The sequence below is a fragment of the Microtus ochrogaster genome, linkage group LG2, assembly GCF_000317375.1.
Source record: "Microtus ochrogaster isolate Prairie Vole_2 linkage group LG2, MicOch1.0, whole genome shotgun sequence".
Lineage (NCBI taxonomy): Eukaryota > Metazoa > Chordata > Mammalia > Rodentia > Cricetidae > Microtus > Microtus ochrogaster.
In genome coordinates this window covers 22,857,367-22,877,924 of record NC_022028.1, presented here as the reverse complement: position 1 = coordinate 22,877,924, position 20,558 = coordinate 22,857,367, and the positions used below count along the sequence as shown (strand labels likewise).

Genomic DNA, 20,558 nt, shown 5'->3' with positions numbered 1-20,558 from the left:
GTGGCCGGCCGCCCGAGGGTCGCGCCCGTGTCCGCGTCCATCCCCCGGCCGCAGACCCCGTGCTCCCTGCACCCTACCGCCCCCTGCTGCGCGGTGCCGCCGGCCCTCGACGCTGCGGCCGGGGGTCAGCGCGCACTCTGACGGAGCAGCCCCCGCGTGTCCCCGAGGACTGAGCCCTTCCCGGCGCGTTTGCCAAGCACGGCCACGCTCCAGTGCCAGGTACCTGGGGCGGTCTGAAATGCGTGGTCACGCAGCGCGCGTGGGGCGCAGACCCCGCAGGGGTTGAGGGAGTCGGGGCCGGGGGTCTGGCGTGTTCCCGAAGTCTTGTCCCCACGTGGACCTGGGGAGGTGGTGGCAGGCAGAGCCCAGTCAGCCCGGGCTCTTCGGACCCGGGGCCCACGCCACCCGTGCGGGGGCCACATCCACGACACCGTGGCCAGTGGGGCGAGGGGAGCCAGACGCGCCAAGTGCCCAAAGTTTTCCTCTGAGCACTTTGCTGGACTTAACTTTGAAATGCAAGGCAGAGCTGAGCAGTTTAACCAGTTTTAACACTAAGAAAACAGAGGAAGAGGGGGAGACTGGCTTGCTGCGTGCGTTTCAATTCTTAGTACTGGGCATAATCGTGTCTGTCTCCAAAGGCCACGGTGAGGGAGACCAGTGGACATTGACTGACGTCCTTATGCTTCGGGTCATGGTTTATTTAACAGGTCTGGAGCTTAGGTTACAAGTCACCAGGAGGGATTCTGTGTTGAATCTTAGGGAAAAAAAAATCAAAATTTGAGTCAACAAATATTTGTTAAACAGTCATTTCCTAACCGGCAGGACTTCATTTCAGTGTGAGTTTACATGTGTCGAGAGCCTAAGTAGTTGCCCAAATGAGCTCGCTTTTGGCTTTTGAAATACAAGCGGTGTGTGTGTGTGTGTGTGTGTGTGTGTGTGTGTGTGTGTACCCTGGTGTGACTGGACTTGCGGGTAGCAGGTGCATCAGAATTGAACCAGAAAATCCAGATGGGAGACACACACCTGTGTGATCCATTGGAAGCCCACCTTGCACCTTCCACAACTATTTTAAAGTATGCTCGTCCTTTGGCGGAGGCTGGAACTTCCTTCCATTTACCTAAACACATAGCAACAACGAAATCGAATCTCCCCAAGCTGGTGTTCCTTGGGAGCTCAGTCATGCAGACACACACCTGAGATGACTGAGGACTGGGGCCGCCTCAAGAGCTCTTTGAGATTATAAAATGGTGGAGAGAAAGCTCCCCCGTGGGGTGGCGTGAAGATGCCTTGCCTGCGTTAGCTGGGCTGGATTCCAGGCTCAGTCCTAGTGTTGTGCAATTCCATCTCAGAGCAGTAGACAAGACTGAGAAATCAGGGAGGCTGATCCTGCCTTTACTTAAAATTGAGGTATTTTGTACATCATGGATTTTCATATTTAATCCTTCAAAATGTTGCATGAAACATTCCTAGTAACATTACTGATTTTTTTTTTTTTGTAACCTCGGAGACTTTTGCCTTTGACTCACTGGTGTTCTAGATTTGCTCTACCTCCCCAGCAGTCCTTGCCAATTAAGTAAACTTAATTTTGCCACTGCCAAGAAGCAGTGGAGTATCCACTAAGAGGAGTATCCATCTTGCAGGAGCTGGCAAGTGCATGAGATTCGGCACATGGTATCTGCTAGCATAGTTGACCTAGGTAGGTGTGTCACCATTCATCGTGGTTCTTTGGACCTTATCAAATCTTGCTGTGAAGTCCCAGTTTGTCTTCACAGAGAATGAGAGAAATGATAATACTCTGCGTGCTTGCATCGTGTGCCGCGCGCACGTGTGCGGACTCTTCCAGAGTCCTGTACAGAAAGCCTAGCCTCTATGGTGATGGTTTTATGCGCCGGTGCCTTCTGCCTGGGGTTAGAGCGCTTCTTCCCTCCTTGGGCTGTGTGAGAACACCAAGAGGTGCCGTCTGTGAGTCAGGAAACAACCATCACCGTGGGTACCAGATCGGCTCGTACTTGGATCCTAGACTTCCAGAACTGTGAGCCACAAACTTCTGTTGTTTATAAGCCACAGTCTATAGCACTTTGTTACAGCAGCCGGAATGGCTGGCGTGTAACAGCCAGCTCTCAGAGTTCTCAGTTACAATGAGAGACTGTGCGAAGGCGTGGGGGCCCTCTTGTAGGCTAAGTTTTCTCTGGGACAGCCTGGTAGGCCTGCATTTGACTTGGCAAGCTGGAGACATGTGCTTTTGCCCTGGAAGTTAGCCCAGGCAGATAGTCTTATAAATATTGTTTGTGTTGTACAGAGACCCAGTGGAAGCCTATGAATCAGGATGGATACATCTCCTTCTGCCTGTTTATTGTGAAAGGATGCAATTTTTGTTTTTGTTTTTTTTTTGTTATTTTTTTTAATGTAAACTTAATTTTGCCACCAGACAGAGTATTTTGGCTTCCTTTCTGGTATACTTAGTTCTAGCTCAGGATTTCTGTTTTTCTTGGGCCTAATTCAAGTGATATTTCAATCACTGTATAACTTAAAGTAGCTTGCACCCCCAGTCTTTCTTTAGGCTCCTTCTTGTTGAGGTGGTGGCTAGACACCAGGAAGAAGCCACGGTGACATCTGGACATGGGGAGGGTTGCCTCTTTTATGATGGTCTTCTTGCTGTTCTCAAGGGAGCCTCTCTTCTTCAACTTCCCACCCTCACCCAAGTGCTCCAGTGGTCTCCTGGCTAGGGTTTCTGCTGCGTTTTATTTAACTGGGTCTCACTCTTGACCTTTGCATAGGCTCTCAGACTTCTCCCCCAAGGCTTCAAAGTCCTTCCCTATTAGAGAGCAGATAACCTGTGGAGGTTTTCTGAAACCACACTAGGCTGCCATTTCCAACATCACACACAGCTGGACCAAAGCTCCCCATGCTTGCCACCTCACCTTAAACCTTCAATAGGTCCTGGGCGTGGGGGTCTTTCCCAGTCCATTTCCTCTCAGGACCAGAAGGACCTTTCAATATCTGTGACCAAGAATGCTTCCTAGGTTGTTTCTTCTGTTGCTGAACTCCAGGCTTAGAATAGAGCCTTAGACCGAAACAGCTAAGCTTTCTCACTGATCTGTGAAGGGAATATAAACGTAAGTTTTTTGTATGAGGGCATCATATTCTGGCACAGCAAGATGAATATAGGTAAAAAAATAACTTACTATCCATTTCAAATCGAAAAAGAAAATATTTTGCAGGGTGCTGGTGCACACCTTTCATTCCAGCACTTGGGAGGCAGAGGCAGGAGGATCTCTGTGCGTTTGAGGCCAGCCTGGTCTACTGAGCGAGTTCAAGGACTCAAGGCAACACAAACAAAGCCTGTCTAGGAGAAGAAAAAGAAAAGGAAGAAAGAAAATATCTCGAATGTTCCCAATGCAAAGAAATGATAAAATGCTTGGGGTACGGGGTAAGCCGGTTGTCTTGGTTTAATCGTCACACTTTGTGGCACACAGATGGAAATATCACAGTATTCCTTCCATAATTGAAAATGCAATCTTATATTAATTACCCTCCTCCTCTGTCCCTGGAGAGAGGGTGTCTCAGTCATGTGGGGCGGGGTGGAGGGAAGATGGAGGAAAACAAGACAGGGAAGTGCCCTTACTCCCTTCGGTAGGCCGGCCTGGGTTATGTGCACGGGACTTTTTAATTCCCACGAGTGAATGCAGATTCCTGTTTCTGGGGATGCTGCTTCATCTTACGAACGACCCACGGTATTCCTAGCATGTATGATGACTTGGCAGAATGACAGAAAATCTGGTTACAGCTGTCCCTTCTGAGGGCTTGGGAGTCACCTAGGGAGTAAGGCAGGCTCTTAGGGAGGCAGCTCTGTGTCTGAGCCCTGGGTTTTGCTCACCCTGGGTTCTGCTTTTGCTGAAGGTGAGCCTTGGAAGAGGTGAGCCTTCAAACAGACTTAGCCACATGAATCTGAGAAGGAGCCAGAGACCCACTAAAGCTTGTGTCTGCCGGCGGTGTGTCTGGCAGGTGTCTGGCAGGTGTGCACATCTCTTCGCTTCTGGGAGACCTGGTGGGACCAGCAGTGCCACCAGCAAGCAGGACAGCAAGAGTACCCAGAGTAATAAGCTCTTCTTGTTGTCTCCAAGCTGAATGCAAACGGTGACATGTTCTTGTCAGATCCTGTTAATGATTCTCATCAAGTCCAGAAAAGGACTGTGAACTTTTAGGTCAGATAAAAGGTCCTGAGAACACACGTGTGATTCTGGAAATGTATCCCTAAACTCTCTGTATTGCTTTAAGAGCTCTCTATCCCCCATAGCCTGAGCTTGGTGGCTGCCGTGTCTCTCTGTAACCTTAGTAGTGAGCTGCCAGGAAATGAAGGCACAGGTGTGTCAGCATCAACCACCAACCTAGGAATTTCCGTCAGCATTCCTGAAGAGATTCCTGAGGGGAGGCAGCCTCAAGTAGTTCTTGTGGTTTTCTGTAAAAAGAAACTAAGAAAGTCTTGGGGGAGGTGAGGCATGGAAAGTTATCTATCAGTTCCTCAGGTCTTTGCCTAGCTGTGGTGTGTGGGACTAACTTCTACCCTTACCTTTGAAGTCCACACCCAAATCTCTCATGGTTCTGCTTCCAAATTCTCGTGTCTGTGGAAGGCGCCAGGCACACTAGTTGTGTTGCACACAGTCTTCAAGGGACACTTAGAAAGACAGAGCCTTAGTGTGGGACCTTGAAATGTCAGAGGGACTCTTTGCTTTCTCAAAGCAGGGAGTTCATTCCAGTGAGGAGGGCGGGCTTTGGTTTCAGCACTACTGCTTAGGAGCCTGTGACCCCAGGTTCCCCATGGAATAGGAATGGTGGTGTACACACACACACACACACACACACACACACACACACACACACACCACACACACACACACCACACACACACCACACACACACACACACACACACTATGTTAGGTAGTAAATAATGAAGAGAATGGCTTATTAATAATTTGCAAGTGTTGGCCAAAGAGATGGCTCAGCGGGTAGAGCATCTAACCCCAAGCCTTTGACTTTAGCTCCATCCCTTGCACTCATATGGTCGGTCATAGGAGAGGCTGTTCTTTGGTCTCTGCATGCACACTCACACATATACATGCATGCTCACAAAATTAACAGAATGTCTAAATAAAAGAATGTATGAAGGCATTTATTAGAGTTCCCAATTAGAATTATCCGTGAAACAACACAAAGCACTTAGCATTTGGGATCTGATATTATTTAAGAAGAATGGGCATAGCGCCCATAGCGCCCATAGTACAAAGCGCTCTAGCGCTAGAAGATGCCAGGTGGGCAATGGCCTTGATGCAATTTTAAACACGCAGTGATAAACAGGGACAGAGATAGAGTAGGTGGATAGATACCGTTGGGCAGGATGAAGGCCCCCAGCACCTGCACGCTATATTGCAGGTGTTCCCACTCCATCCCTCTGCAGTAGCTTACTTTCCCACTAGTATGTGGCTCCGAGCACCAGACTTGAAGTACTCGCAGTGAGGCCGTACATGCTGTAGGATGTACACATTCTCGTAAGGGAGCATGGAACTGCTCTGCTCCGCGAGTCTGAACTTAGATGACCGGAACAGGTGTCACCCATGGGTAACTGGATTATGCCTGGATATTAGGTTCTCTTGAATATATAGTCCTATGCATATGAATATTGAGTGTTTCTTCTGTATTTAGAGTGTCATGATATCTGATGCCCAGCTGTCCCGGGTATATTTAGGACATTGTGAACATTAGGCATCTTCCGGGCCTCCCGACTCTTGCTATCTGTGTTTAACACACACGTCTTATTTATTTTTTTGTATTAAATATCTCCTACAGGATTCATGTAATGAATTTGCAGTCTTCATTTCCAGAGGACCCCAGAATCCATGTAGTTTTGAATCCCTGTTTAACGTGAGCCAGGATCTCTGTGGGAGATTAGTTCCCTGCCTCCTTTGGTGTCTCTGCATCCCTGTACTTTCAGTATGCTCTTGGATTGCAGACGAGATCTCAGCAGGCATGCACAAGCGTTTTGAGGGGTGAGTTACCACTTTCTGAGGACTGGCTCATCTTATCTTCTTTTCTTCATGATCTTCACGAGAAAAGACGGGCATTTGGGTTGAGGTGTTGTGGTAGGTGTGTCTTATCTGGTACTGCATTCTAAAACAGAGAGACTTCAGGAGGCTCTGGGTGGAGGAGGACCTGTCCGGGCCAGCAGGGAAGGCCAGGAAGGAACAAACTGCATTGAGCAGGCCTGTCAGACAGACTGGGTTGTGCCCAGACTTGTGCTTTGGTTCACTGTCATGGCTCAGCTGCTCTTCGGCTGCTCTCCTCTATGGCACCAGGCCAGATGCCGTTGGCAGACTCAGTGGTCTCACCATCAGGCAAACCCAGGGACAGAAAAGGAACAAGTATCTCCATATCGTCTGGGACACATCCTTCCAAGCACCTGTGCCATATGAAGACCCATGAATGCGTGCATGCACTGGGTTAGAATATGCAGTCACCCTTTGGTAGATAGCTGTGAGTTCTGCAGCCATGATCAGTCAACTGCAAATTATTAACATTTGAAAAAAAAATGTCTCAACTGAATATGCCTGAGCTCCCCCCCCTGCAACCCCACCCCTTGTCTGTATTTTCTAAACAATGCCACTTACCAGCTATTTGCATAGCATTTGCATTGTGGTAGGCATTATAAATAATCAAGAGATGATCTGAAGTATGTGGGAAGATACATGTAGTTTCTATGCAAATGCTATGCCATTTTTAAAGAATATTTTTGTTTATGTGTGTATATGTGTCTGTGTGAGTGTATGCCACATGGGTGTGTGCCCTTGCAGGACAAAAGAGGGCACCAGATCTCCTGGAGCTGGAGTTGCAAGTGGTTTTGAGTCACCTGATGTGGAGCTGGGACGCAAACTCAGATCCAACAAGCACTAACTGTTGGGCAATCTCTCCAGCCCTGACATTTTATTTAAGGGTGTATTGGTTGTTTCTGTCATCGCTCTGACCAAATCATTGACAAGAGAGTAACCTGAGAGAGGAAGGACTTTGTCTTGCCACCGTCTGAAAGTGTAAATTCTTGTAGTAAGGAAGACATGATAGAGTTCAGGGTGTTCCTGGTGACAGGACTTTGCCACTTCTTACTCCTTACTTCTCAGTGAATTAGGAAGCAAGGGAGAGAGTTTGTGCTGGAAGTGAAGCCAAGTTGTAATCCTCACACTGAGACCTGCCTTCCGGCAAGCCTTCTCCAGCTAGGTCCCACGTCCTAAAGATCCCACACCTGCCCATAGAGTACCATCAACTAGGGACCAAGTACTCAGACCAATGAACTTGTGGGAGAAACTTAACATTCAAAACATAACAAAGAGACTTGAGTATCTGCAGATTTGGGTTGCCTTGGTCAGGGTCTGGGGACCCCAGTCTTCTGCAGATCCTGTGGCATGGGCATTGTTTATAAGCAGAGGTGATGTCCATATTGCTTTGTGGGCTACCTTTTCAAAAGTATTGTGTATAGAGTTTCTTTTCCACATTACTGGATTATTAGACATTTCTTCTTTGCATCCGTCCCCTGGCTGGGGTGGATCCATTCGATGGGTAGGTCTTAATTTCATCATCAAAGCCTCATCTTGGATAGATGTATTTAGTTAGGTCATTTCTAATCTTCCACCATTTAGTAACAGAACAACCGTGACCAGCCTCGTCCATGTTTTGTTTCTTCATAATTAATTGTCTGATTACTTCTGAGTACTTAACCCTGATGTCTATTTCCTGTATATAGACAAGATTCCTCCTCTGATGCATCCTGCCTGAATTAAGTTTTTTTTCACACCAAGATTCTTTCCCATGAGATGAATTGGTACTGAGATTTCATGGGTCTTGGTTGACAGCATCTGTGTTATTTGGAACTCAGTCTTAATTAATCTAAGCAGAAGACGACTGAAGGCAGGAAAGCAGGGCTGACAGACTGCTAAAAGCCTGGTCCTCGGCTAGACACCCAGGTGGAACCTCGACAACAGGGCAGATCTGGCCCTCCGGGAAGTTTTGGTGGCTTCGGGCCACGTGTCTTCAGCCTGTAAACACCCATTCCAAGGATGGAGGGTCTCATCTGCTGTTCAGAGCCCGTGGAGACATGCTCGAGCATCTAGGACCTCTGCCAGCATTCGTGGGAAGGCTGAACGCTTCCGTGCAGGTGCCTCCTGACATGAGCCCCGAAGTCCCAGCTCTGTTATCATAGAGAAATCAGATCGAAGCTTCCAGCCTGAGGATCAGAACAGGTGGGAAAACAAGGCGAAGACAGATGCTGACAACCCTTTCAGACTTAGGGCGCTTGCAAGCCAAGAGCTGGGAAATCAGGGCAGCAGAAGACCTGCCTTCAAGGAGAGGGCACACGGGATGTGAGGTGAGTGTTCTCACACCTTCTCGGTGCGGGGTGAATATTGAGGAGCCCTGCATGGCCAGGCGTGGGTGGGAAGCAACACTTAATTTGCTGCTATGTAAATAGCTGATTTTTTTTTTCGTGAGTCATAATTGATCAGCAGTCAGCTTATTTTTCTCTTTCTCTGTTCATTGGGCTTTTGTATGGAACCACTGTGAATTCTGGTGTCCGTGGGGAGACGGGAGCCCCCTAAGTAGGGTGTTGTATTTTCTGTTGATAAGGGGCAGCATGCTGAGTAAGAGTTTCCTAAAAGACCATGTGTTTAGCAGCTGGGAACACTGTTAGGGGCACAGGGAACGTGGGAGACAGCGGACGGAGGCGGGCAGCCGCGGATCTGATGGTGGGGTCCTTCTGACCCCAACAGCAAGCATCATTCCTGATGGGTAAACTATTTAAATGAGGTGGTGCTCCTCTAGGTGGTGGAAAGGGCACTGGAAGGGGGAGCCCCTACCTGCTCTGGGGATAAGCCCTGCATGGGCCCAGCAGGTCATGCGGTTCCTAGGTCTATCCAGGAAACCTGTGGTTTTTGACCAAAGGGGAACTAGTAGTGATTTGATATTCACCAAACAATTTGCCTTTCCTCTGTCCCCCTCCCTCCTTTTCTCTCTTCCTCCTTGCCCCTCTTTCTTCTCTTCTCATTCTTTCAGCCTCCCACAGCCAGGCTCTCACCCCAGGTGTCTCTGTCACATTCTCCTTACAGATTGAAAGCAGGGTTTGATTTCTACACAAAGCCATTTTCCTTTCCTGTGGGGTCTGTACTGGTCGTGTTGTATGAAGCAAACTCTGATAGTTATTTCAATACCAGCAGCTGGTTTCTCTCGATTCTCCTCAGGTGGAATGCATCTCTTAGGGGTGCATGTGCAAGGAGGGGGAGTAGGAGGGTGTGGATGCTGGATATTCAGTAGGCCTGGTACAAACCCTCACTGACTCGTGCTTTCGAATAATTAATAACGGCAACATGGATTATCATTATTTTGAGTAATTCCACCTTGACCCTCTCATTTGATCCATCCAGCCGCTTATGTGAGTTTAGAAGGAGGAAAACTGAGGCTCAGGGAAGGGGGGGGCATCTGGGCCAGGGTTGCTCAGGGAGCCAACCAGAGCCAGAGAATGGCACACCGCTTGCATCCCCAGTGTGACAAGGCTGCCCTCTCGTATGCCACGTGCCCTGTGGGTGTTCATCTTATCACCCTGAGACAATTTAGCTGGCAAACAAGGACTTCAGGGTGGCTTGTTCCTTTGCTGTGTCTGCCACCGTTTTACAGAGAAGCAAACTGAAGGACAGCGTAGCCACAGGACTTATCCACGTTATCATGACGTAGAAGACCAGGGACCATCTTTCTTTTTTAATTTATTTTTATTTTAAAGTGTGTGTGTGTGTGTGTGTGTGTGTGTGTGTGTGTGTGTGTGTGTGTAAGAGTGAATGCCATGTGAGTTCAGGTACCTGCAGAGATCAGATCCCCCTGAAGCTGGGGTTACAGGAGGTTTTGAACCACCTGACATGGGTACAGGGAACTAAACTCAGGGTCTCTGGAAGATCAGCGAGGGCTCTTAACCACTGACTCATCTCTCCAGCCTGCATCTTCTTGTTTTGTGATAAACCCTGACCTTGGAAATGCCCAGCAGGGCAATGTCCTTGTGAAGTCTTCAGTGTTTCATTCAGTGTCAAGAATGACTTGCTAGATGTGGTCATGGCTAGAGCTGGATTTGGGTTCTGGGAGGGTTTCCTTCATCTCCGGTCCACATCAGAGCTTTTTCCTGTGGTTCGTCCTGTATTGAAGCCCCAGACTGTAGTGATGGCAAAGACTCCCTCCTACCTCTCCCTCCCCCTCTCTCAGCGACTGACAGGAGGCCAGGGCTGGGAAGCTCATAGGACGTGGGGCACTGACTGGACACTCTAGCCAGGCCCTTGCTGTTTGGTGAAGTCTGACCCCAACGTCTTCCTCACACTGTGATGCTGTGAGGAGATTAGAAACTGTGGCTTGTGTGGAAGCTGCAGATGGGGATGACGGATGTCAGAGCAAGGGGAACATTGCTGTGGCTAGGAATGGTGGACAGTCATCACTTGGTGAGACTCGAGTGGATGGCAGGCTGTGCCGGGCCTGCCTTGGGTGTGGTGGGAGGTGGTGTTGTGAGGTGTCAGGCAGGGCTCTCTGCTGTGTTGGGAGGGGTACTTGACAGCTTCCAGCCCATCTCAAAGTAGAGCTCCAAGTCCAAACCTTGGCTCTTTCAGTCTCTCGATGTGGGGTCTCTTTGCTTCTGTCCTCCTCCTGAGAATTGGGAAGGGAGTGGTGTTGACGCATAGGGGTGTTGTAAGAGTTTGGTGGGGGCACCAGTGCCTGTGTAGTGCTTACCCCGTGCCAACCCAAGAGTGAGCACATGTGCAAGCCGTTTCCTATGGGCATAACAAAATAATCAAGGCCAGGCACTTCTTGAAGAAAAGAGGTTTGTTTAACTGGGACTTTAGTAGCATGACTCTGGCATCTTTGGGCTACATGTGAATGCCTCAGTAAATACCCTTCTGTATTCATGCCACCTGCATTCTATCGCCCTCTTCCCTCTCGATATTTCTATTTTCTCTTCATACAGTCCTTTTTTCTGTTTTTCTTTTAATGAAGTGTATTTCCTACATGTATACACATACACAAAAATTAAATTCAAGGATCTATATATTAGATACAACATGTAATTTTCATCTTTCTGAGTATGGGCTACTTTCCTTCATATGTTTCAAGTTCCATCTGTTTTCCTGTGAATGTCATGATTTCACATTTGATCTGTGCACATGGATGTTGATGGACGTTATCTGGTAGTTCCATTTCATAAAATATTGAGAAGCATTTCTGACTCCATCACATGATGGCAGCTAGCATCGTGGTGGCGAAAACTGTCAGCAGAGGGAGAAGTTATGTGGCAAGAGAGACTCAGGAGCAGGCTCACTTACTCTGTTTGACAATCAGCTGTCACTGGAACTAAATAACTAGGATCCCCTGAGAATTGCCTAAATCCCTTGGAGGTGCCACTCCCAAGGACTTACTTGTCTTCTGGTGGGCTCCACTCTCTAGAAGGACCCTCTGCCTCTGTCACTGCACTGAGGGGCAAGGTTCCTGTACGTGATGCTTTGGGGGACACAGACGACATTCCAACCAAAGCAGCATGAGATGACTACTGTTGAGTCCTTCTTCACCTGCTAAAGGGAAGGATGGAGGGAGAGCACAGCTGGCTGATCAACTGCTATGCTCCAAGCGTGGTTAGGTACTTACAGAGTAGTTAGATCTGATGACTGTCTCTCTAATTAGAAAGTCTCGAGATGGTAGGGGATGGTACCTGGAGTGATGATAAGTAGTTAGGGTCACTGGCTGCTCTTCCAGAGAACTTGGGTTTAATTCCTACAATCCATATGGGGCTCCCAGCCACCTGGAACTCTAGTTCTAGGGGATCCAGTATCTCCTCTGGTCTTCCATGGATCTAGGCACATTTGTGGTACACAGACAGGCATGTAGGCAAAACACCCATATACACATAAAATAAAAACAAGTAGAAATGGTGATCTGTGTTTTAAGGTGAAGAAACTCCAGGTAGGAAGCAAACATGCTCCCCCGTCACCAGCCCAGGAGACCCAGGTGGGCCTGAGGGAGTGGGCTAGAGTTCAGATTTGGTGGCTGCAGCCCAGAGGCCGTTGGATCCTGGGTTGGCACTGGGTGAGGGGGGTGGTGGCTGTGGACGGCTGTGGTCCTGACTTGTCTGGCTTCTAGGGCTATCCCCAGTGAACTGCTTACCCTGTGCTGGATGAACTGAAGGAGCAGGTACTTGCCAAACATCATCTGTTCCTGCTGCTCCTCAACTCCTAAATGAGCACTGTGATTCGGTATCACATGTCTCAACCTCTTCTGATGGCCCTCCAGTCTCTAGTCCAGAGTTGCAATTTCAGCTACTGGTTGTCTACCGAATTCAAATTCATACTGGATCCTTCCCCAGATTTTCTAGCCAGTTCTCTATCACTTCAAGAAGTGCCCAAGCTAACCAGTTTATAAAGAGAGGTTTGTTTTCATTTATAGCTTTGAAGGTTCTAATGCATGGTCAGTTGGCCCATTGCTTTAAGATCTGCGGTAGGATGGTGATGGCAAGGAACCTGTGGGTGGACCAGCCTGGCCACACATGGCTAGAAAGCAAAGAGAACAGCAGTCCCCAAATCCCACCAAGTGTCACCTCTTAAATGTTTACTGCCTTCTCGGTACCACCACCTTTTCTCCGGGGATCAAGTCTTTAGCATACAAAAAGTAATGATTTGAAAAGTGTCAAAGGATCAATATACAATATACCATAGTGTTGGTTTCTTTCTCTCTCTCTTTCATATTGGCATGTATATGTGAGGTGTGTGTGTATGTGTGTGTGTGTGTGTGTGTGTGTGTGTGTTTGCAAGCCTGTGGGTGCACTTGTGTATATATGTAAACCTGAAGTTGGCATTGAATGTCCTCCTCTATCATACTCCACTCTATTTACTGAGACAAACTCTCCTGCTGAACCCAAGCTAGTCAATCCCAACTATTCTAGCTAGCCAGCTTGCCCAGTCTCCTGAGTGCTGAAACTAGAGAAGGCCACAGTGTCTGCTCAGCTTCTACCAGGGTTCTGAACTTGTGTTTCCATGCTTGCATAACAAGCTGTTTATCCTCTCTAGTTCTGATATTTAGTTTCTTAAAAACTGACAACTCTCCCTAAAGCCACAATTCCTAGCTCCTCTGTGTATGTGATAGTGAAAAATTTGGAAAACCCTTACATGACAGTGACTATATTTTCACAGTCTGTCATTAGGAAGGACATCATTAACAAAAAAAACACTGAGTCTTGAGGGTTTCATAGGTGACATTGTATTTTATTAATCCTCTCAACATCCACACATGTTTAAAAATCATACATGTGTGATATATTTCTTTTCAAGATAGTACTTGTATATAAGAATTTCAGATACAAATAATTAAGGTTTGTGTTTGGAAAATTCATTTGTGTAGACTTCCAGAGAAGCAGATAGCCCAGACTGCCTTCCATAGTTCATTTTTCCTCTTGAGAACTTTGCCTGTAATTTCAATAGTTTTCACTAGGAGGTGCTGTAGTCATGCCACTTCTGGATTTGGGGATTTCACCCCAACGAAGAGATGAAGTATAGCTTTCCACTCCCTAATATTCTTTAAAATATTTTCTATAAAAAAACCTGTGTGACTGAACAGAATAATGTCTCAAAGAAGTAACCAAACATAAACTCCAATTAAGCAGCGGGGCTAAGAGAACAAGCAAATTCCAATGAGTAGTCACTGCTCTGTTCTGTTTAATTCTGGATTTCATTTATTTTTAGCTTTCAGCCATTAAAAACAATCCCAAGCGTTAAGCAAATGTTCACTACCAAAGAGACAGAAGTGTCATAGCCATATGGAATATTAGCAATAGAAGTTGACAGGCTGTCTGCATTGCCCACTCAGGGACAGGAGTGTCTCCCAAATCCCCCCTTTCCCATTGAACTCTCCTAAGTTCTGGCTCTCTTATAGGTATGTCTCGCCCTCTCAGAAGCCAGGTTTCTCTGTGAACATGAGCCTATACTTAGCTCTGAGACACCATTGGGTGTCAAGCAAGTTTGAATATGAACTACATTGCCACCGGAAAGTCAAGCACAATACTGACTTAGTTTGGATATGGGAGGTTGTGGAATCTTTCAGAGGCATAGCCAAGTGGGAGGTCATTTCATCACTGGAAGTAGGCGTGTCCTTGAAGGGGCTATCAGATCCTGGTTCCTTCCTCTGCCACGCCATTAAGCAAACAGACTCCTTTGTCATAACTCACCCCTCAGAGCCCAGTGCCACCATGGTCCAGAGCACCAGGATCAGTCATCATTGTTTCGTATGTGTTTAAGCCTTTGCTCCTTTTGAATTGACTTATATCAAGCATATGTTAGGGTAAAGAAAACAGATTCGTACAAATTCCTTTTTTTTTTTTTTTGGATTTTCGAGACAGGGTTTCTCCGTAGCTTTTTGGTTCCTGTCCTGGAACTAGCTCTTGTAGACCAGGCTGGCCTCGAACTCACAGAGATCCACCTGCCTCTGCCTCCCGAGTGCTGGGATTAAAGGCATGCGCCACCACCGCCCAGCCTCTTACAAACTCCTTTAGAGCAAGTCTCGGCTGCTGCAACGTTAGTCCCCACCGGGGTAAAGTTCTCTTCATTCTGCCCAGGGTTCCTTCAGCTCATGGCTAAGGATCCCGGGAGCACTCTGAATCTGCCACTTATGCGTAGTGAGGCTCCAGGAGAGAGTAGTGAGGGCTCTGAGGGCTCTATGGGTCTAAGATGTGGGCATAGCCCATGCTCGAGCTGGGCATTGCACTTGGGATGTCCATAAGACCCCGTGGGGGATCATGGTCAGGAAGGGCTAGCTATGGGCAGGGAGACTCAGTGTCGAAGGGTTTTCATTTCTGATTGCTTCAGATCAGAGGGAAAAGGTGACCTTGGGGTTAAAGGAAACGTTTTAATAGACAATGTTGATATATTCATTTTTGTACTGCTTCAGTAGTAAAATCAGCTTTAGTCAATTGTTTTAATGGAGCAGGGGGTCTTGAAGACAAAAATATATGAGCCCAAGAAAGCCAGCCATGTCAGCATAGATAGGAATGTGTCAGAGGGTCCTTGTGACCCAGAATCACAACGATGGGAGTGACCCAGTACAGCGGGGCTAAGCTGGTGACTTGGCTCATTGTGGTACAGAATGGAACACGAGGGACTGCAGGGATCCCCACCTCCACCACAGTCCATCCTGTCGGTGGAGATGCCTTGTTTCTGCAGGCTCAGGACCAACTTAGACATCTGTGAGAAGTGGATGCTCGGGAATCACAGGACCTGCAGAGTTCTAGCTAGGCCCGGAAAGGGTGGATTTTCAAATGCCATGAACTGTTTGAGGTCTTCCCTGCCTGGACCCTTGGACATGTGACTTCCATCTCGGCTCTCTCACCTGTCCCTGTGATAGTCATCCACACCAGTCTGCAGAAGGGAATGGCATGCTCCCTGTCAGGAGGCCTGTGCCTCAGCACTGGCGAAGGTGGCTTTCCTGGCCCTTTACCTGTTAGGCCTGTGTTGGTAGCCCCATGGCTGCCCAGGCCTCACCCTGCAGGCTGACTCAGGAGGTCTGGGTGGGACTGTCTGGGTCTAATAAGCTTTACAGGCAAATTTGTTGTGCCATTGGGGTGAGAGACACAACCTTTAGCCAGGGCAAGTCTGGGCCATGGTCAGGGAGACTTGATTTCCAAGTACAGGCTCCAACCTTCCCTTGAGTGGTAGGAACCTGAGACCTTGTCAGGAGATCCTAGGAATGTGACTGGCCTGGCTGAAAGATACTCCCATTGGCTCTCTGGGAGAAGCATAGGCCCTCCTTTGTTCTCAGCGCCCGTCTTCCTTGTCTTCTCTGTTTTGACTCATGGATCATGGAGTGAGTTGGGGGAGCTCCTCCTCTGTGACATGGGTGCACATTGCTGCCGCCCAGATCCATTTCCTGCACACTGCTCCTGCAGCCATGATGGGGAGGGAGGTCGCACCCTCACAATGGCATTGCCATTTCTTATGCAAACCTGGTGGGATTGCTGGGCTCAGGTTGGGAAAGCCTTTTCCAATGAGGAAGCCCAGGGCAGGCATGTTTGCAGTTGGGAGAAAAGTCTGACTATAGAGCAGGGTTATGTCTGGGGAATGAGGGTGGCTCACGGGCAGAAAGGCATCCTGAGTGGGCTGGGGGGGGGGCGCCTGTGTCCTTGTTACTCAGGAGCCTGAGGCAGAGGTTTATGAGTTTTGAACCAACCTGAAAAAAGCTCTAAGTAGGCAAAGTAAAAACAACGATGCTGAAGCCAAACTAGGGAAGTGCTGGAGGTGACCCACTCTATCAAAGCTTTGGGACCAGGCGGACTGACTTGGTGGGAGTTGCCTGGCACAGCCCTAGACCTGCACCAGGGAAATGCTTTTATTCATGATGGGATCAAAGCTGGACCTTCTAGGAAGGGGACTCAGAAAAATCTGTTGAACTGGTGTAAAGGACATAATGATTACGTGGAGATGTTTGGATGTTCCATCAATACCATCAATATTTCAGTTTCCCCCCAAATAACTTGTAGACTTAATATAATTTCCAGCCAGAATCTAGGGAGATGACCAGATATTGAAATATATATTTATAATAATTTTGATTATAATTTATTAATTATAATATATAGTTTATTAATTATAATTTATAAACATTTTGATATTGGGGTGAAAATGGTATTTTCATGGAAAATACTAGAAAGTCTGGAAATTGTAGTTTAATATATTTAGTTGTTATTTAACTGTAACTAAGAGTAAAATTTAATCCCAGGCACATCCCTAGTTTGGCTCCAGCCTAGTTTTGTTTTTGTCATTATTATTGTTGTTGTTGTTTAGCTTTACTTACTTACAGAGCTTTGTCCTCATGGATTAAAACCTAAGAGTAAAAATAAAAACATTAAAGTACTAAAAAGTAAGTGTTGATAAGTAAGCAATTATGAGATGAGAAATATCTTTCTATACCATAGTACTAGAGACTGAAGCTTCAAGGCTACAGCTGTTGTGTTTGAAGAATGTGTGCATATGTAGCCTTCAAGGATGCATGAAGAAATAAAACAGGAAGGAAATCACCACTTAGATGGTAACCAGGAAGAATGCTTGCAACATGTAAGACAAACAAGAAAATCAATATGCCCATTTCTTTGTTCATTTGAGATCGGATCTTTCTGTGTAGCCCAGGCTGGCCTTGAACTCAAGACCCTCCTGACTCAGCCTCCCAAAAGTTTAACACCTGTGCCTCCTCTCCCTACTGAACCCCTGTGATTTTTGAAGGAACCTCCAACTAGGAATAGAGGAAAAGATTGGAACACAATGGAAGACATGGTGACGTGTGAAGACGCTGGTCTCAGTCTCACGGTTGCATGTAAAATTTGATACAAGATCTGCTGCCAAACAAGCACATTTCTGGTGTTTTCTTGTTTGTTCGTGTGGATGATGGTATTCTTTGCAGGTGGAGGTGTGTGCCGGGGAGTCTCCTGGAGCTGTGGGAGCGGAAGATTCGAGATTCCTGCCAAGCAATTTGGCAGTCTGCCCCAAAAACCTTTAAAAGATTTCCTCCCTTTATCCTGCTGATTCCATGTCTAGGGATTTATCCTGGGGAGACAATTAAGTCTGCAGGTAGAGATCCCTCTGCAAGGATGTTCATCCCAGCGTTATTTCTAAAAGGGAACATTTGGAAACCACTAGTCACGGGCAGCGAGTCATTCCTGTCAGCTGGCGTCAAGCCCGTTGGAACACTTCCGGAGAGTGCATCGTCGGCAAGGGAACTCCATGGTCTAAGGTCGGAAGGGTGATGGGTCGGAGCTGCAGGAAGAAAGCAAACCCATGGGGAAGAAGTAGAAACCAAGCTGCACACACGATGTGTTAGAGAAGGGCTGCTCTTTGTCGTTTCTTTTAGCTTTTGTTGTTTTCTTTTGAAACAGGGTCTCATTATGTAACCCCGGCTACCTAGAACAGCCGTTTTCAGCCAATGGGTCAATACTGCTTTGGGGGGTCAAACAACCCTTTCATCAAGGTTGCTTATCAGACATCCTGCACATTGTATATTTACATTACGATTCACGACAATAGCAACATTACCGTTATGAAGTAGCAACAAAAATAATTTTAAGGTTGGGGGCCATAGCATTGCAGTGAGGGGTTAGAACCACTGTCCTATACAGATCAGATGTCCTGAACTCACAGGAATCCTCCTGCTTCTTCTTCCAGAGTGTGGGATTAAAAGTGTACACCACCACTGCTGGCTGAGCCTTCATGTTTTGCAAGTTGCCTTCAGTGAGCAGGTATTGGGTGATAGATGCTGTTGTTCTAGTTAAGAAGGAGATGCTTTGGGTAGGTGCCTTAGTTACTTTTTTATTGCTGAAGTAAAACACCGTGATGAAGGCAACTTATGAAAGAAAGCATTTAATTTGGAGCTTGTGGTTTCAAAGGGTTAGAATCCATGATGGTGCAGCAAAGGCATGGTAACAGGAACAGCAGAGAGATCACTTCTTGATCCACAGCCAGGGTTGGGAGGGGCAGACAGAGAGACAGAGACTGGGGATGTGTGGGCTTTTGAAACCTCAAGACCCTTCCCCGATGACATGATTTCTCTAACAAGGACATATCTCCTAATCTTTCCGAGATATTTTCACCAACTGGAGACCAGGTATTCAAATATATAAGCATATGGGGACCATTCTTATTTGAACCACTTTGGTGGGCTATTCCAAAGCAGAAGGGTGGAAGCGAGCCTATAGGACCCATCAGGAGTAACAGACTTCATGATCTGCCTTAGATCAGTGAGACTCCTCTCCTTTCCCGGTTACAACCACTTCCAGAGAGCCTCTGTCACTTCCCCTTGCTCCTCGTGTGCATGGTGAATCGGGGAATTCAAAATCAAACCAAACAAAAATACAGACTATAAAACTCCTAAAATTAAAAACGTTCCAGGCTGGGGACTAGAGAGATGGCTCAGAAGTTAAGGACATTTCCTGCTCTTACAGGGGTCCTAGGTTCAGTTAGCAGCTCTTAGCTATCTGTAACTCTAGTTCCCGGGGAATCTGATGCCTCTTCAGGAATCTGCAGACATGTGGTATACACAAGCTCATGCAGGCACACACACATACATGCTTTTAAAAGAGTCTTAAACAGAGACGTGGGACATAAAACTTTTAAAAGATGAGTAACATTCATATATATTACAGCTTCATTTTTTTTTCAGTACAACAAAAGGCTTGATAATTAGGAAAATCCCTATTTTTCTAAGCACACCCTAGGAATGGCTGGTGTCCCGGGAGTTTGTTCCATTCTGCTTTCCTTCTTTGGAAGTTTGGGAGCCAGTTCTCCTGGTCTGACGGTGACCCCATATGGTAAACCCATACTGCATTCACACCATATTGACTCAGAGGGCTCTACCAAGTTTTAATATTTGAGGTGCATGGAAGGTGTATAGATGTATGAGAGACTCGGGGCTAGTCAGTGCCATTTTTTAGAAAATGCTCTTGCTTGGTTCTGTCAGAGCTGAAGAAAGCTTTGCTGAAAGACCGGCCCTCTCATTGCAGGTTGGCACTAGCTTTCACATCTCACTCCTGTCCTTGCCCAGGACCCATAATGGCTATCCAGACGTAGAACTCTCTGCTCCTTCTTCAGCACCATGGCTGTGTGCCACCATGCTTCCTACCATGGTGATAATGGTCTAAACCTCTGAACCTTTAAGCCAGCCCCAATTAAATGTTTTTCTTTATTAAGAGTTGCCTTGGTCACCAGGTGATGGTGGCGCACGCCTTTAATCCCAGTACTCTGGAGGCAGAGTCAGGTGGATCTCTGTGAGTTCAAGACCATCCTGGTCTTCAGGAGCTAGTTCCAGAACAGCTAACACTGTTACACAGAGAAACCCTGTCTCAAAAAACAACAAACAAGCAAACAAACAAACAAACAAGAGTTGCCATGCTCATGGTTTCCTTCACAGCAATAGAAACCCTAACTAAGATACCATCTCTGTCACCTGGAAGAGCTGAGGTCCCGCCTCCCCATGCTCTCAGGTGATTTCCTTGAGGTCTCCCGTCCTCTGGAATAGCAGGAATCTAGGCAGCAACTTCAGGGCTCCAGATGCCTCCAGATGTCTAGAGCAATCCCCAGGCATTTTGGTACTGTGGCCAGAGCAGGTGACGGTGGCATGCTCCCTCTCACACATTGCTCATGTCTCTAGGGGGTCCCAGAAGTACCCCTTGAGTGCTCAAAAATGATTACATCATGATATTTTGTATTGGCTGTCTGTCAGACATGGCCACCCGGACCCAAAGAGGGAACTTAGCTACTGCAGAGAAGGGGCAGCCAGGAGTGGATCTTCTCTAGTCCTCTGTACCCCCTTGTCTCTGGGCATGGGTGTCCTGATGTATGGCATATGATGTCCTTTCCTGTCTTTCTGTGTCACTTGAACACATCATGCCACCCAAACACCCAAACCGCTTGATTGTAGCAGGGATACACAGTGATGAAAATGTTGTGGATCCTGTGCTGGGTCACCCGT

The 20,558-nt window shown here is 47.2% G+C and overlaps 1 protein-coding gene across 6 annotated transcripts in view; it reads left to right on the top strand.

The window, feature by feature from the left end:
• The first annotated feature begins 8 nt into the window (after positions 1-8).
• Kiaa1211l (KIAA1211 like) overlaps positions 9-20,558 on the top strand; it is a 125,212-nt gene continuing 104,662 nt past the window's right edge. For all 6 annotated transcript variants that reach the window (XM_026785772.1, XM_026785774.1, XM_013351087.2 and 3 more), the window contains exon 1: positions 9-219. The gene's annotated coding sequence lies outside the window, so the exon portion shown is untranslated. The remainder of the gene's footprint in view (positions 220-20,558) is intronic.